Below are 5,556 nucleotides of genomic sequence, written 5' to 3'. Positions count from 1 at the left end.
TGATTTTTCTTAGTTAGAATAAATGAAGTGGAAATACACTGACATCATTTCATGGCCTGGGCCCTTCAACTGAATGAAAAGGAGAGAGCAACTGAGAATTGATATGCATGCATTCACTCCCCTTCTGCTCTTGACTGTATGTGACCAGCTGCTTCAATTTTCCCCGTTAACTTTCCTTCAATAATGGACTGTAAGCCAAATAAATCATTTCTCCCTTAAGTTGCTTTTTTCAAAGTATTTTGTCACAGCATTAGAAAATGAAAGTAGGACAAGAGGGAATGATCAAGCATCCTCAAATATATAGACATTAACAAGAATGAATCAAAGATATAACATTTGATTTGGAAAGATTTACACTAGTTATAGAGGAGGAAAAGATTGCCAAAAATGTTCTTATGAGCTCAACTTTGTGAAGCAGAAATGACAAAAATACTTGTATATTTATATGCCTGTGAAAACAATTATCTTCTATTTTATTATACTGAAGGACATTAATTATACTATTAACATAAATTACCCAAGGTTGAGTGATAGGGGTCATATAAATGGAGATGCACAGGAAGGTGGTGTAGACAAAAGACAAAAAAAAGAAAGAAAGAAAAATGTCTTCACTATATCTCCAGGATGCTTGAAATTACATTTATGTATTTTTGCAAAAAAAATGAAAAGATAAGGAGATAGCTAAATTGGTAAAGTGCTTGCTATGCATGAGTTTAAGTTTCATAACCTGCATTAAAAAGTCAAGTATTCTCGCTCATACAATCCCTCATCTTTCTCGACAATTGACTCCCGGAGCTCCACCTGGGGCCTGGCCATGGATCTCTGCATCCACTTCCCTCAGTCATTGGATGAGAGTTCTAGCACAACAGTTAGGGTGTTTGGCCATCCTACGAGCGAGAATTGTTGAGATCAAGGTTGGAAAAAGCACAGGGACAAATAGCCAAACTAATGGAAACACATGAACTATGAACCAATAGCTGAGGAGCCCCCATGGAACTGGATCAGGCCCTCTGGATAAGTGAGGCAGTTGATCAGCTTGAACTGTTTGGGAGGCCCCCAGGCAGTGGGACCAGGACCTGTCCTTAGAGCATGAGCTGGCTGTTTGGAACCTGGGGCCTATGAAGGGACACTTTGCTCAGCCTGGGAGGAGGGGACTGAACCTGCCTTGACTGAATCTACCAGGCTGAGCTGAATCCCAAGGGGAGTCTTTGCCATGGAGGAGATGGGAATTGGGGGTGAGCTGGGGGGAGGGCAGGGAGTGGGAGGGGGAGGACAGGAGAATCCATGGCTGATATGTAAATTTAAATTATATTATAAAATAAAATAAAAATAAAATAAATTTTTTTAAAAAAGTCAAGCATGATTATATACATTTGTAATCCCAGCTCTGGGAAGGTGGAGATAGACAGATCTCTGGGGCTTACTGGCCAAACATCTGAACCTAATCAACAATTCTAGTCCAATGAGAAGCCTCATCTCAAAAACCAAATTAGACAGTGTCCTAAGGAATACTTTTGATGCAACTCCCCAAATACACACAAAGAAATTAAATAAATACTTGTGCACTTGTGCAAAGATAAATGTGGGAAGAATAAAGACATTTAAAAGAATATATTGTTGATGTTTTTCTAGTGTTGGAGATCAAACCCAGAATCTCATATGGATATTGGTGATTTTAACTCACTTTTGATAGTATGCAGTGGGGAAGACAAGAAAAATATCATGTTTTAATGTTTCAAAAATTAATCAGACACACCTTCATTCCCAGATACTGGGGAGGCTAAAGCAGGAAGATCACAAATTTATTATAGAGCCGTTTTAAATGACTATGTCCTGGTTAACACAGATTTAGGTTATCCCAAGCGGCATGTTCCAATGTGGAAGCAGTTTCATGAAGTTTTATAGTTTTATAAAATAAAGTCATTAAATGAAGGCAAGTTAAAAATACATTGGTAGCTATATCAGATAGGAAGTTACAGCAAGATGTAAGTTCAGACACAGAGGTGATCAAGGAAGGTCTGTTCCATGTGCTGATATTTTCTTTGTTCACCCCAATAAAGTTTACCCGACAGATCAGAGGAATAGGAAAAACCACAGACAACCTCACCTCACCGACACCTCAGTCTCCAAAGAGACCTACTTCCTATATACCCATGCCTATATGCCTTTCTGTTCTGCCATCACATTTCCTCTCTCTCTCTGCCCAGCTACATCACTTCCTGTCGGTCTGTATAGACCTCCAAACCTTTATGGTCAAATAGTGTTGGAATTTAAGGCATGTGCCACCACACCTGGCTCTGTTCCCAGTGTGGCCTTGAACTCAACTCACAAAGATCCAGACAGATCTCTGCCTCCTGAGTGATAGGATTAAATGTGTGTGCTACCATTGCCTGACCTCTATGTTTACTATAGTGGCTGGATTTTTCCTCTGATCCTCAGATAAACTTTATTGGGGTGCTCAAAGAAAATATCACCACATTATGATAAGTTAAAAAGGTAGATTATTGAATCTACTTTTAGAAAGCAACTACTAGTTTTAAATATTTTACACTGGATTGGATTTTTGTATATTGTATACAAATTATGTATATTGATACCAATTTGAGATTGATTTTGTTAGAATATAATGTACATATATTTCTAATCTTGTTAGAGGTATTGTACTTATACAGTTCATTTAACAATGTAATGCAAATTGCTAATCCTTGAAAGTTATTATTAACAACTAATTAGAATATAAAGAAATGAAAGTTAGTAGTTAGTCATTACAATCGAACTTGTAGTCATATTAGGTATGTTTTCAAAGTCAAGCAGAGAAATATTTTAGATAGACAGCTCATCTTCAAACACTTCAGAGATCTGCATAACATGGCATTACAGATGTTTAAATAACATAGATTTTTTTTCTTTTTTGTTATGACTATGAGACATATGTGCTCCTGGCAGCACCAATCTACTTCAGAGAAAATGGGCATTGAAGAAACTCCACATGGAGTTAACTTTCATTGCATCAAAAGTTAGCCACTGAGCAAGAAAGTGCCCTCTCATCAACTGCTGACAGTATGCTGTCCAAAATGGACAAGCAGGACACAAAACAAAGGACTGCCGATCCTTGCCAAGACAAGGTAGGAAGGCTCTTTAGAAAATCCTGCCTTACAGATGAGTCTGTCAGATATGCTAAGCCTGTAGGCCAAAGATGATGCCCCAACATTGCAGAGAAACCTCAGATGACTATCCAGGCAGCCAGCTGTTTCTGTCATTTCTCACATGTTTTGGAAGTCACTTGTTTGCACTTCTTCCTTACTCAGTTAATATTATTTCCTTCTTGGGTCTCTGAGAGAGATGAAGATTAGATAGTTGTAGTTAGAGTTTTCCTTGTTAAGAAATTCAGAAAAGAAACTCACTAAAGAGGTGTAAAGTGTGTAAGTTTTGAAAGACACCAAAAGATAGTTTTGATAATGCAAATTAGGATAGAAGGTAAACTAGATAAAATCCTTTGGATTCACAAAAATAGGATATATAATGGAATATTTCCTCTGAATTTGTCAAATGCAAATAGACTAGACATTGTTGATGTACTTATTGCTTGTATATAATAGTTATTATACTTATTGTATATAGTTTTTTCTTATATTAGTTATCCTTTTTTTAATTTTAGACAAAAAAGGGGAAATTTGGTAATATTTTCTTTGTGCACCCCAATAAAGCATATCTGAGGATCAGAGGAAAAAGCCAGCCACTAAAGTAAACATAGAGTTCAGGCAATGGTAGCACACGCCTTTAATCCTATCACTCAGGAGGCAGAGATCCATCTGGATCTCTGTGGGTTGAGTTCAAGGCCACATTGGGAACAGAGCCAGGTGTGGTGGCACATGCCTTAAATTCCAACACTAGTTAACCATAAAAGTCTGGAGGTCTATGCAGACAGACAGGAAGTTGTGGTGATATTGTGTTCCCCAATATATCGTGCACTCTAATAAATTTATCTGGGGTCAGAGAACAGAACAGCCACTAGACAGACACAGAGGCCAGAAAATGGTGGCACTCACACCTTTAATCCTAGCCTTTTGGAGGCAGAGATCCATCCGGATTTCTGTGAATTCAAAGCCACACTGGAAACAGCCAGGCATGGTGACTCACGCTTTAGCCCCAGGAAGTGATAGCAGAAAAGCAGAAAGGTATATAAGGCATGAAAACCAGGAACTAGAGTCAGCTGAGGAATTGGTGAGGTGAGGAAGCTGTGGCTTGTTCTGCTTCTCTGATCTTCCAGCATTCACCCCAATACCCAACTCCAGGTTTGTTTTTATTAATAAGACCCTTTGCTGTGGGATGTATGGCAAATGTGTTGCTTATTAATCAATAAAACACTGATTGGCCGTTGGCTAGGCAGGAAGTATAGGCGGGGCAAGGAGGAGAATAAAGCTGGGAAGTGGAAGGCTGAGTCAGAGAGACACTGCCAGCCGCCACGATGACAAACAGCTTGTGAAGATACCGGTAAGCCACGAGCCATGTGGCAAGGCATAGATTAATGGAAATGGATTAATTTAAGTTGTAAGAACAGTTAGCAAGAAGCCTGCCACTGCCATACAGTTTGAAAGCAATATAAGTCTCTGTGTTTACTTGGTCGGGTCTGAGGCTGTGGGACTGGCAGGTGAGAGAGATTTGTCCTGACTGTGGGCCAGGCAGGAAAACTCTATCTACAACCCTTTAGGATTCATGCTACAGGAAGTGATATAACTGGGCAGAGAGAGAGGAAATATGATGGCAGAACAGAAAGGCATATAGGCATAGGTATACAGGAAGTAGGTCTCTTTGGAGACTGAGGTGTCGGTGAGGTGAGGTTGTCTGTGGCTTTTCCTATTCCTCTGATCTCTCAGGTTTTTGCCCCAATATCTGGCTCTGGGTTTTTTTTATTAATAATACCATTTAGCAATTTGTGTTATAGTTCCAAATGGCCAGAATTAGCCCAAGGTAAGGTAATTAGCACAGGCAGAAACTTAATATAGAAAAAATTATATGTACAATACATAGTAAATTGTAAGATTAAATAGTAAAAATATAAACAGATAATAAAATCTCAAAAACAAATTCAGGTATATCAGCAACTATAATAACTACAAAAAAATTAAACTTCCCTACTATAAAACACAATCATACTGTATTTGTTCTAAAGACAACTATATATTGCTCAGGAGTTATGTACCTCAAATAAAAGTGTGTCAAAAGTTTAAAAAATGAAGGGATAGAAAATTACACCACTCAAAACTAACCAAGTCAGACAAAATAGAACTTAGGGTAAAAAATAATGCTTAAAAATTAGGACACTATAGGCTGAAGATATGGATCAGTGGGTAAAGTGCTTGCTGTTTAAGCATGAGGACCTGACTTTGGATCCTCAGCATCTACATAAAAGCTTGGCATAGCTCAGCATGGCAGTGGGTATCTGCAGGTGACCATGTCAGAGGAACAGCAGGTGGCAATTGAAGTTCAAGGTGTCAGCCCACCAGGAAGAAAATCCCAGATGACTGATTCCTGTATAGGCAAGGCTCCAAGACC

This window comes from Peromyscus eremicus, chromosome X (assembly GCF_949786415.1).
Source record: "Peromyscus eremicus chromosome X, PerEre_H2_v1, whole genome shotgun sequence".
NCBI classification, from domain to species: Eukaryota; Metazoa; Chordata; class Mammalia; order Rodentia; family Cricetidae; genus Peromyscus; species Peromyscus eremicus.
This window is presented reverse-complemented; position numbering follows the sequence as displayed.